We start from the raw sequence: 13,195 nt of genomic DNA on the forward strand, positions 1-13,195 counted from the left end.
AAAATCACAATTGGAAATGTCTGCCAAGCATAGAGGTTTACCTTCAAGCATAAGAAACAGCTTCTTGGCAAGTCCACTCAGGAAGGCCTCCAGATCAGTTTTCTTCCCAGTCAATTTGGCGACTTGGTCGGTCAGGGCAGCTTTATCAGTTTTCAGTCGACTGACCTCCTTGTTGGCAATCCCAAGAGCAGCTTTCAGATTGGTATTGTCTTGTTCGAGCTTGGTGACTGAAGCTAACTTCTCGTCAGCAAGCTTGATCTTCTCAGCTAGCTCAAGGTCTTTCTTCTGTTGGGCCTCCCTTACCTTACCTGCAAGTTACAGCAAGATCAGATTTTGAAACAAGCAAGGGGAAAAGCAGTCGTCAGGGTCTCACCAAACATACCTTCGGTCTCCTCCTTTGCCTTTGTCAGCTTCTCCTGAACCAGCTTCAAGCTCAGCTCGACTTGAGTATGCTTGTGTTCCAGCTCTGAATAGCGAGCCACAAGATCACAAGAGTTCTGCGAAGAACCAATCGACTAAATGTCAAATTTAATTCACTTCCGAGTGAAAAAGGGAAAAACTCACGTTTCTAAGACTACAGCCGAATACAAGCATTCGACCGTAGTCTTGGGGACTACACCCAGTGGGTGCACTCAGTGTGCCCCCACTAATCCTGTTGAAGACAAAGTCGACCAGTCGACCTCAAAAAAAAAGATGTATTCTCTAAGACTGTGATCAACTGCAAGCAGTCGACCACAGTCTCGGGGACTACACCCAGTGGGTGCACTCAGCGTGCCCCCACCGGTTTGTGAAATCCAGTCGACATAGTCGACTGACAGAAAAATTGACATCATAAAGCCTAAGGCCGACTGCCAGCAGTCGACCTTAGCCTTGGGGACTACACCCAGCGGGTGCACTCAGCGTGCCCCCGCTAACACGGAGTTTTATCGACACACCCAGTGGGTGACTACTATAAATTCCGGAAAAGAAAAGTTTTTGGTGGCATATCCAACAGAACAAACAGCGGTCGACTGACCTGGACATTGCTTTGGAGGGCAGAACTGGCGTCATAAGCCGCCTGACTCGCATCCCGGATGGTCTTCAGCTGCTCCATCATGATTCCCGCTTGGTGTATCGCCTCCTTCGCTGCGCCGGCTTGGTCCTCTGGGACGTGGTGCGTCGTGAAGAGGGAGGGCTGCTGAGCACTCGTCAATGGATCTGCGAAGGACACCGTGTGTCGAGTGATGTTCTCTTCCTCCACAGTCAGAATCTCGGGCGCCGTCACATCCTGAGGCACCTTACTGGCGGACGTTTTCCGACTCCTCCTGCGCTTCAGCGGCTCTTCATCCTCATCATCATCAGGGAGATTGATAACAGTATTGGGTGGAGCTACAGAGAAAGATCAGGATCAGAGATCGCGAGTCAGTCGACTAAGAACAGCGTTAAGAATACAGTACCTGGGTTCGAAGTTGCTGCATCCTCCATCTCGTGGTAATCAGCCCGGGCCGAGGTTTCAGAAGTAGCAGCACTGCAACTCCAAAGGATCAGTCGACTAACTTCAGCGTCGACCAGAGACAAAGTTCACACAAAATAAGAAAATATGAGCAGCACGGTTACCCTGATATGGTGGGGATGGACACCTTCATCTTCGGCAGGAGCTTGATCGGCTTCGACGAGGCCGCCCTGGGCTGCTTCGGCGCCTTTTCAGTCGGCACCGGAGAGGTGGTCCGAGGGCGCTTGGTCGACTGAGTGGCGGTCGCAACCCCCTTACCACGTTCGGTCGAAGGGTCGTGGACAAGCTTCGACCGCCTTTCTGAGCGCGGTGGTACGACCTCCTCCTCCTCTTCTTCCTCGTCCTCGACGTCATCTTCATCACCGTCATCATCATCATCGTCGTCATCATCCTCTGCAACATCCGAGTCCCATTCCTGCTCTTCCTGGCTCTCGCCCCCGCTCGCCTCGCCCTCCTCAGTCGAAGCTTGTGCCCCATTGGGCATCGAGTACAGCTCGGTGAGGGCCTAGCAGATGTCTAGACAAGGATCAGTCGACCAGTCGGCAGGGTAAATAGAAATGAATGCGACAAGAGCGCAGTGGAGAGCAGGGCAAGTGTACCTTGTTTGGGTCGCTGTTGTGGTCGAGTGGAGGAATCCTTCTGGCTCCGCGTGGGTTATCCTTATTTCCGGTAACGGCTACCATCCATCTTTCCAGAGTGACGTCGTCGACTGCTTCTGGATGGACTCTAGTCTCGTCTTCGGTCCCACAGTACAACCACATGCAGTGGCTCCGGAACTGAAGGGGCTGGATGCGACGCCTGAGGAAGACCTCCAGGAGGTCCATGCCCGTCACTCCCTCCCGAACCAACTGCACCACGCGCTCCATCAACATCTTCACGTCAGCTTTCTCCTCCGGAATCAGCTTCAGAGGGGAGCGCTTGTTCACTCGGTCCATGGTAAACGGAGGGAGTCCACTCGGCTGCCCTGGCGTCGACTGGACCTGGCAGTAGAACCAAGTCGACTGCCAGCCTCTGACGGACTCGGGAAAGGTCATGGGCGGGAAGGTGCTCTTATTCCTCACCTGGATCCCCAGGCTCCCACACATTTGGACGACTCGGGTTCTCTCATCACCTGGGCTCGCCTTCTTCACGGTCTGAGAGCGACACGTGAATATATGTTTGAACAAACCCCAGTGCGGTCGACAGCCCAAGAAACCCTCACACATGGACACGAATGCAGCAAGATAGGCAATGGAGTTTGGGGTAAAGTGGTGGAGCTGCGCTCCGAAGAAATTCAAGAAGCCACGGAAGAAAACACTCGGCGGCAAAGAAAACCCACGATCAACATGGGTGGCCAAAAGCACACACTCACCCTCTTCAGGCTGAGGCTGCCACTCCTTCCCCGGAAGCCTCGCAGCTCCGTGAGGGATCAAGCCCTCGTTGGCCATGTCGAGGAGGTCATTCTCTGTGATGGTCGACTGGATCCAGTCTCCTTGGACCCAGCCCTTCGGCAGGCGGGATCTGGACGAGGACCCTCCGCGGCTGGTGGATCTCCCCTTCGCCTTCTCCGACGCCGACGCCTTCTTTGCGCGCTCCAGCGCCGCCGTCTTCTCCTTGGCCATGGTCGCCGGCGAGATGCGCGAAGGGAAGTGGTGCGGGGGCGAGAGCGAGCACGCTGGGCGGGGAAGAAGGAAGCAGAGAGAGGGAGAGAATGCTGAGGCGCAGCACAGAAATCCTCGCCGGGCACATTTATAAGGTCCCTTCCGAGTGGATGACAGGTGGGCCCGTTGATCTAATCATATCTGGGAGCAGTTATGCAGACGGGATACGTGGCGAAAAAGGCGGCGCAGAGATCGAGGCGTCTATGCCCCGTCCCATCCGAACGCCGCGGTCCGCCCCGCTTCGCGCGCGTCCCCAAATTTCGCATCCCGCGGAATCCGCGAACAGCAAATCAGTTTGTCAGACGCGGTGTTTCCGGCGATCCGTCGCTCGGAGATCGTCGAAGCCCGAAAGATCACTCGACGCAAAAATAGAATGGATCGAGTCGACTGAAGGCGAATTGCTCCCTGTCGACGAAGAGATTCTTTGGTCCAGGACAACGCACGACCAGGGCACAAAGGTTAATCGGAAACGACATCAACTCCTTCCTCACTCAAAGCCTCAATCCATTCGGGGGCTAATGATGGGGTTATGTACCTAGGGTAGGGTCATGGACCTGATCTAAGTACCTTACCCAAGGACACCCTCAGAAGAAGTCGCCTTCCAGTCGACTAACGAGGGACACACTCGACTGACTTGAAGGACTCGACCACGAAGACTCACTCGACCACCAGAAGGTCAAGAGGCACTCTGCACTGCAACGGCCTGTAATCAAGTAGACTTTATGATAGTAAAGGCATTTTATGTGGGGCGTTACCAGTAACGCCCCAGACTTAACTCACCTTAAACCCTCTCCTACGTGGGCTGGCTGGGGTCCTGGCGCACTCTATATAAGCCACCCCCCTCCACAGGCAGAAGGGTTCGGCACCTAGTAACTCATATACTCATAATCCACTCGACCGCCTCCGGGCTCCGAGACGTAGGGCTGTTACTTCCTCCGAGAAGGGCCTGAACTCGTACATCCTTTGTGCTTACAACCTCTCCATAGCTAGGACCTTGCCTCTCAATACCTACCCCCCACTCTACTGTCAGGCTTAGAACCACGACACTTATGACATCGAGGGAGAAGGGGTGCTACAGACAGGCACCAAATAACAAGCATGATGGGTCTAATGCATAGCTCGAAAATAAACGCAAGAGGGATACACGCCGCTGGGTCTGACCCGAGCGACTTGGGGATGATGCAGCCCGAGGGGCGCCCCCAATGAAGTAAGCTAAGAGCATGAAAATAAAAGAGATACACGCTGCAGGGACGGACCCATGCGGCCTGGGAATGATGCGGCCCTAGGGGGCGCTCCCAGCTGGAAATGCAACTAGAAAGATGTCACCTGATAGTGTTGACGATGCAGGGGTGTTGAGGTAGCAGACGCAGCAGGCTACGGGTGTCGATCTTCACGAGCCCCCAGACCTAGGAGCCTCGGGAGGCTCCGGGGGCTCTGGTGGCTCCTCGTGAACCATCTCCATCTCCGCCAGGACTGCAGAGTGCCTGGCCTCTTGAGCCTCCAGGATGCTCCTCATGAGGCGCTGGCATACCGCAGCCGCGTTCGGCAAGTCGTAGGGCATGTGAACGTAGCTATGGGGTGGGCCCCCGCAGCGCCCCACATGTGAGGGCCAGAAGTGCTCCTGAGAGGCGACTCGGTTGAGCCCTGGGATGTCGATGTAGACGCGCAGCCCGCCATCCTCTCCTGGATGGGGAGCTGCGGCGGGTAAGCGGCGGCTGCCACTCATGATCCTTGACTCCTGTAAGTCATGAACGGCCTTGCTGACGAACTCCTGAGGGTTCGGCCCTCCTTGCCTTGCTCCTTCTTGAGGGAAACGTGCTTCGAAACACGCCTCCAAGTGGTGCCCAAGCGCCTCCCTCGTGACCTTGGCAAGGTCGCTGGCCCTCCACGTGAGAGCCCCCGAGCCCTGCCTGAGAAGGGCACCGGGCGCGCTTTCCTATGTGATAGAAGGAGGTTCCCCCTGGGCAGGCGCGGGCCCTGAGGGATCTGCCTCCTGAGGGGCCTGGCCGGACGATGTCTTTTTCTTCTTGGGGGCAGCCTCGGTAAGCCTCCTGCTTCCGTGGTCCGGGTCTTCTAGTGATGCGGCCTGAAAGGCTCGCTCCAGGGAGCACACCGCGTCTTTCTCCTCGCAGGGTACCGTGATGACCCCGCCACTTCCTGGCATCTTGAGGACGTTGTAGCCATGGTGAGTCACAGCCACGAACTTGGCCAGCGCTGGGTACCCGAGGATTGCGTTGTACGGCAGGCGGATGTGAGCGACGTCGAAGTCGATGAGCTCCGTGCGGTAGTTGTCACGTGTCCCGAAGGTGACAGGGAGGCGAACCTGTCCAATTAGGACCGTGGAGCCGTCGGTGACTCTGGAGAAAGGCTTGGTTGGCTAAAGCTGATCGTAGGGCACCTGAAAATTGTTGAATGTTTCCACGGACAGGACATTCAGCCCTGCCTCACCATCGATGAGAGTCCTAGTGACTAGCACGTTGCTGATGATCGGGGAACAGAGCATCGGGAGAACTCCGGCTGTGGCCGCGCACTTGAGCTGATGCGCTGAGCTGAACGTGATGGCGCACGCCGACCACCTAAGACGGCGCGTGACTTCGAGCTTGGGGAGGACTGTGTTCACTTCGCGGGCGAACAGCTTGAAGATGCGCTGGGAGGCTGGGGCTTGAGCTCCGCCCAGGATGCAAGCGATCGCGCGTGGCTCCTGGAAGCCCCCAGCCCCCTCATCCTAAGGACGGTCCTCGTTTCTCCTTGGTTGCGGTGGAAGCGGAGGGAGGCCTGCATTGCCATGCGGGCGCTCCTCACGAGGCTGATCCCTCCAGTCTCCCTCGCGAGGCGGGTCTTGCCAGCGATCCTCGCGAGGCCGGTCGCGCCACCCTTGGCGTGGGCCGCGGTCTTCCCAGCGTCCGGCGTTCCTTCCTCCTCCTCGATCGTAGCCCCGGTCGCTGCGGTCAGGGCGTTGGCCGATCCTTCCTTCTCGCACGGCCCGGAGCTCTTGACATTCGTTTGTGTTGTGGGTGTGGAGGTTGTGGTACACACAGTACCGGCTGCCCTTGGAAGATTCGGGCAGATCTCTGCCCCGCTTGGTGTCTGGTTCTGCCGCTAGCACGGCAGCCCCCTTGCGCTTCACATCCTTGGCCTTGGGTTTCTTCTCTTCTGGGTCTGCGTCAGGCAGCTCGAGGAGGGAGAGGCGCCCTTCCTCAGCCCTGGCGCACTTGGTCGCCAAGTTGAACAGCTCCAGAGAGGTGCACAGGTCTTCATGCATCGCCAGCTCCTCCTTCATCTTGACGTCACGCACGCCGTCAGAGACGGCCGAGATGATGGCCTCCTCGGTCACCTTGGAAATCTTGAGGTGCGCGTTGTTGAAGTGCTGGATGTACTTCTGCAGGGTCTCCCCTGGCTGTTGCTTGATGCAGCGCATTTTGCTCACGGCGGGTGGCCGGTCGCGAGTACCTTGGAAGTTGGCGATGAAGCGAGTGTGCATCTCATCCCAGGAGGAGACCGTGCCGGGGCCAAGTTCAGGAGCTAGGTGCGGGCCCCGTCCTTGAGCGCCATGGGGAACCAGTTCGCCATGACCTTCTCGTCTCCGTTGGCGGCTTCCATGCCCAGCTCGTAGAGCTGGAGGAACTCGGTGGGGTCGGCTGTGCCGTCATAGCAAGGAGGCAGGTCTGGCTTGAACTTGCCGGGCCACGCAACGTTGCACAGCTCAGTGGTGAAGGCACGACAGCCTGCTGTGGCTACTGGAGGCCTTGGGTGACGAAGATCTTGGTCTTGCGGGTCCCCACGTGCTGCAGCTGGGAGCAGCACGGGGTCTTGACGCACGGGAGCGGGAGCGTGGTCGCGACGAGCCGGAGCAGGGAGCACTCGGGCAGCTTCTTGCGGACGAGGGACTTCTTGGCAGCTCTGCTCTTGCCGCGCTAGCGCCTGACGGGGCGGATCCCGCCCAGGGGCCACGCGCCTTGGGGCCAGGGCGCCTTCTTGAGGAGGAGGCGGCTGGGGCGCCCCTGGGGCTTCATCGCCCGCGTAGGGCGGGGTGCGGCGCAGCGGGTTGGACGGTGCAGGAGAGCCCCCTACGGCGCGGACGAGCTCGGCGATGCGGTCGAGCCATTCTTTGTAGACGTCGTCGACGGGACGGTAGCGCAGGAGCTCGTTCGCCGCGATGAGCGCAGCCCGAGCCTCCATGGGTGCGCGGAACGCACGAGACGAAGAACCCGCTGGGGTGAACGAGGGGGTAGCAGTGCGGCCGTCTTGCCTCACGGAGGGATGCTGGGATGATGCTTGCTGCTCGTTCCCCGCCAGGCCGGTGGCAGCGTTGATGGCGGGCGACGGGGAACGACGAGGACGCCCGCCGACGGGGGCCGTCCGGCCGACATGGGAGGCGAGAGCGGCTCGGCGCTCGGCGCGGGCCCGACAAGCGTCAGACATGGGCGCGATGGTCGGAGGAGAACAGGGCGGTGGAAGACGAATTCCGGCGCACCCCTACCTGGCGCGCCAAATGTCGGTTTTCGGATTCCGGCAGACCCTTGAGGATCAAACACTAGGGTGCACATGGAGATCTCGCCCACTACCTACCTGCACCCTACCGCCATGCTAGGATCTAAGCTATGAAAAGAAAAACACAAGAGACACAGTGTTTATACTGGTTCAGGCCACCATTGCGGTGTAATACCCTACTCCAGTGTGTGGTGTGGTGGATTGCCTCTTGGGCTGATGGTGAACAATACAAGGAAGAACAGCCTCGCGAGGGTCTATTCTTGCGGTTGTGCTGTCCCTTCGGAGGGGTTGATTCCAGATGCCTTATACTATGGTGGCTAGTCCTATTTATAGGCAAAGGCCCTGTGCCTCTTCCCAAATATTGAGCGGGAAGGGCGCCAACAATTGGCCATTTTAAAGGGGAACATCTGGTACACTTATCCTGACTAAAGTTGGTCCTCGCCTGTCAAAGGCTCTGGTGGTGACGCCGGCTTGGGCTCCACGATGACCTCCGTGCTGCCGTTGGACTGGTCTTGGTCTTGTTGCACCGAAACGGACGCCTTTGCTTGAGACTCTCGTCTGCGCTTGCTGCCTTTGCACCAAAGAGGAAATGAGGACACTGCGCGGGCTGGCACCCGCCTGGCGCCCTTGGTTGTCATGGCTTGCGTCATGGGCACCTCGTGAGGTACCCCGCCTTGATCTCTCCGCCTCCTCGCGAGCCAACCTGATAAGGCCGCGCCTGAGGAAGCTCCTTGTTGCCCGCCCCGCGAGGCTTGCCCCTCGCGAGGGTCATGAGCTCGCGTTGATGAAGATGGGCCGTGCTGGGGCCCCCTTTGAGCCACGCCGCAGGCCGCAGGCAGGCAAGTCTAGGGACCCCCGTTCCCAGAACGCCGTCACACTTATCCTGACTAAAGTTGGTCCTCGCCTGTCAAAGGCTCTGGTGGTGATGCCGGCTTGGGCTCCACAATGACCTCCATCCTGCCGTTGGGCTGGTCTTGGTCTCGTTGCACCGAAATGGATGCCTTTGCTTGATGCTCTTGCCTGCGCTTGCTCCCTTTGCACCAAAGAGGAAAGGAGGACACTGCGCGGGCTGGCGCCCGCTGGCGCCCTTGGTCGTCATGGCTTGTGTCATGGGCACTTCGCGAGGTACCCCACCTTGATCTCTCCGCCTCCTCACGAGCCAGCCTGATGAGGTCGCGCCTGAGGAAGCTCCTTGTCGTCCGCCCCGCGAGGCTTGGCCCCTCGCGAGGGTCTTGAGCTCGTGTTGTTGAAGATGGGCCGTGTTGGACCCCCTTTTGAGCCACGCCGCAGGCCGCAGGCAGGCAAGTCTGGGGACCCCCGTTCCCAGAACGCCGACATGATACTTCCTATACGGTGGGTAACGCCACCACCAAATTTCTCTATTTGAAGTGTTTCACTCAGGGCGTTATTTTTGCAATGTCTTCACATTTGTTTGTCTTCAATTTCAATTTATCTTCATGATTCTCTTCACTATGACGATTTGATTCCTTTCTGATATATATACTAGTGTTCTGTCCTCTACAGCATTCACTTATAGCTATGTCTTCCTAGTTGAATCTTTTGAACTAAGTGAATGTGATCGGACCCTAATCTCTCTGTGCTTTCTATCTCAAACTCTATCTGTCCAAATCATATGCATTCTATTGAAACTGTCGAATGTCTTCTCTGCGTCCTAGTCAGCAGAAGACACAGAGACAAACATTAAGTCTGTTTTAAATGATTCATCTTTACTAGTTGAAATTCGGAGAAGCCGGAACAACCATCCGACATGCCTGGCGAGTGTGGGAACGTGGGACAACTCTGAGTATGTTGCATGCTTGCCACATGCCCCTCAGATGTGAACCGCCAGGGGCACCTGCGTAATTGCGCTATGCCGCACACTTCCTTATAAATACATGTCCCCTGCGGTAAAGAAAACCTTCTTCCACCTCTCCACCTCGTCAAAACCCTAGCGCCACCGCTAGCTCTCGACGACGCCGGCGACGAAGCGCTTAGCTGTCGTGACTTCTCCGACGCTGTCCTCATGCCGGCCATGGACATCGTCCTCTCCGCCGCCGCCATAGGTGTCCTCCATCGCCAAGTTAGGGCATGGTGGATTGAACTGCTCAGTTTCCTATTCATCCCATCAAGCAGTTCTTCGTGTCGTAAATATAACTCTATTTTTACCATCTTTTTGATCTTCAAAGGTTCATCCTTTTTACCAAACTAGTTTCTGCCTATACAATGTTAGATCTAGTCTGTCTGCATCTCATACTGCCTAGTATATTCACTTAAACTTCATATCCAGTTTGATTCCTCACTTGTACTTATTCACGGATTCGTACAAATCTGGAACCAACTCTCAACATATAAGTGAATGTCTTCGCATCATGAGGTCAATGTCTTCAAACTAATTTATCTTCAAAATCTTCTGAGAATGCATATGACCTCTTCCCCTTCCCTCGCATCTCTAATGCTGTCACAGGTACATGTCCGTGGGAGAATCCCTTGGTTCTCATAGACTGCATTCGTTTGTAGAATTCTTACAACATCACATTAATTCTCCTGAAGCCAGTTCATGTTTGTCCAGCAAACAAAAGCCCTTCAAGCCTTTGAACGTATTGAAGCCATTCAGTTTGAAGTTAATGGCTGCAGAGAAATCAGTAAGGAAGGGTGGCAAACAGCGTCGTGGGGGAACATCAAAAGATTTGCCTGATGACCTCGCAAAGCTTTACAAGACAGATCCTGAAGAGGATTATAATCAGCGCAAGACACGAATCCAATGGATTCGACGATATTGGGCTGAACAATGGTTCAAATACAAGTTCGTGACCCAGGAATACGCTGAGAAGAATGCTATCGAAAGTCCTTGGGGTGATATTCTCTATCGAGGCCTTCCACCCAAGAACAGAGCTGAAGCTATTGCACAGGGTTTCTATCCTTGTATGGTCCGTGGACCTCAGCCTGAAATTGCCGACCCAGCATCATTGCTCTGGTGTCGTGACGATAATCTCTTCAAGCGCAACTTCCAGCACGCAAAAGCATCTGTCATGGAAAATAAGAAGTCATTGGGATTAGACTTCAACCCTGGTCCCTCTGCTCCCCGTGCTGACGGCTCATGTGATGCAGAACCCAATGTCATTGGCCCCTTCTCCAACCTTGATGGCATCATCACTTACATCTTGGTCCAAGGTGCCAAAGTGGATCATTCTGATAATGATGCTGATACTGATGAAGCCCCAACTCCTCCTCCAAAGCCGCGGAAGCTAAAGAAGCCTAAGGCTTCAAGATCAGCTGCTCCTCCAAAAGCTTCACGTACGAAGCCACTGGCCACTGCACCTCGTGAAGATAGTGTGCAGTCTGAAGATCTATCACGTATCTCCAAGAAGACGGATAAGAAAAATAAAATCGTCAAGCACACAGATCAAAGCTTGACTCCTGCTGCCATTCTGCGAGAAGAGCCCATTGATCTGTCAAGCGATGAAGATCTTGCAGATGATGCCCTTGAGCAACTGATCAAGAGCAAGGAAGAAGCAGAGATCTTCAATAAAAATTTGCCTCTCTTTGATGTGGCAATCATCCATAACTTCATTGATGAGTGGTTTGACACCCCAAATCTCAACTTTGAAGATCTGCAACTTCCCATTGGCCTCGGTGTCTCCTTCAATGGCGACATTGCTTCTGAGCTAGCTCTTGCTCAGCGCATCGTTGAACTGAAGCATAAGATCGACTATGAGAAGGCTCAGTTCAAGAAGCATGTGGCCAAGCTCAGCGTGCAAGATGTCAAAAACTTCAAGATCATGCTGCACAAGCTCAAAGAAGCCTTTCACAAGAAGCACGAAGAAGCTCAAGGCTCTCGTGAGCGTATGAAGAGTCTGGCTGACAAGTGTGTGCTCGCCTACAATGAGGCTGAGAAGCGCAAGTCTCTTGGTCGTCCTGGCATTGACCCAAGAATGGCTGCAAAGAAGAAGAAGCTATCAACTGCCCAACCTGCACCTTCAAGGCAGGAAGCACCTTGCATAATCTTCCCAAGCAGCATGACTGGCTCGAAGCCAAAGGCCATGTCAACCACTTCAGAGCTGAAGAAGACGAGGGCTGCCGAGGCTGAAGCCAGAAAAAAGGAAAAATACTGAAGCCTCTGATGCTGCTCCCTCTAAGAAGAAGCGCAGAACCAAGAAGAATCGGGCTGCTCCCACAGAGCCCTTAGTTATTGAACCTATCTCAGTGGTTCGCCCTGCATCTAAACACCAAGAATGACGGATGATAGTTCATGAGCCTGCTTCCATAGAGGCTCATGAAGCTGAAGACATTCCAGCAGTTGATCCCATCGCTGCTGACGACATTGGTCACAATGACAATGTTGAAGATGATGAAGTTCTTCCTCAGATCGAACACAACCTGGTATCATCGCCTGTTCTCACGAACAGCGAACTCATCAGCATTGGTCGTCCTCTGACGCCAATTGCTCATGATGCATCATGGGTTGATCACCCACAGCAACAAGACTCCCTGAGTACTCCCCAACAACAACCACAAGTCACACCACCTGTGCAAGAAGAACAAGAAGACTTTGAGGCCCAGCCAACTCCATCTCCAAAGGCATCGCCAGCATTTTGCAGGCTTCGAAAAGGACAAAGGCCTCAGGTCCCTCTTTCGAGCATTCCAGAAGGAGAAGTGCACCACTCATCTGTTGCACGTCAAGTGTTTCCAGAAGCCACTCCGACTGTGAATGTCTCCATATCTGAAGCCCAAGCTGCTAAAGACAATCCGGCTGCATCAGCCGATGAACATCAAGAAGACATACGTGTCCCCACTCCCCCAATACTGAAGAAGTTGTTCCTGATGTGAACGTGCCAGTGCCCGACCCTCCAGCTCGTCAAGTGGAGGATGAAAATCCTGAAGCTGCCACCACCAACACCAATGAAGCCAATGACGTGGTCATGGCTGAAGCTAATCTGGAGCTTGCACCAACCAATGTGCCCGAAGCCAATGATGCAACAGCTCCTGAAGTGTCTGTTGTGCAGCCTGAAGCCTCAGTTGTTGCCACTGCTCCTGTTCCGCCAACAAGGCCCTATACTATTGAGCAAGCATACGATCATGGTCAGCTAACCACTGTCTGATGGACCATTCTGGTCCCTCCGCCTACTGTCTCTGGTCCTCAATTTGATTATCATGTTGAGCATAGGCCTCAGGTCCAGAAACCAAAGCCAAGACTGCCAAGGTTCCCAGGAACTACCAACTCAACAGGGTACTTCAATGCAAATGGCTTCAAAAGCCACAACACCTTCTTTGACAGCGCAAAGAACCCCTACACAAAGCCAAGAATATCATCTGATCGGTTCTGGAGCTATCAGCAGTGAAGCTATTACTCCTGCGCTCTGTATGATCAAGGGCACATTTTCCCTCATATGCGCCTCGACACTAAAGCCATTGCTGGACTACCGTGCTTAGAAGAAGCACTTGACTGCTTTTGTGATGTAGGTCTGCTCAGCTTTGTGACAGACAAAGAACATTGGAATGAGGAACTTTTGCTTCAATTCTATGCTACCCTCCACATTCGCGGCTACAACAGGGATATAAAGACATGGGTTCT

The sequence above is a fragment of the Triticum dicoccoides genome, chromosome 1B, assembly GCF_002162155.2.
Source record: "Triticum dicoccoides isolate Atlit2015 ecotype Zavitan chromosome 1B, WEW_v2.0, whole genome shotgun sequence".
Taxonomy (NCBI): Eukaryota; Viridiplantae; Streptophyta; class Magnoliopsida; order Poales; family Poaceae; genus Triticum; species Triticum dicoccoides.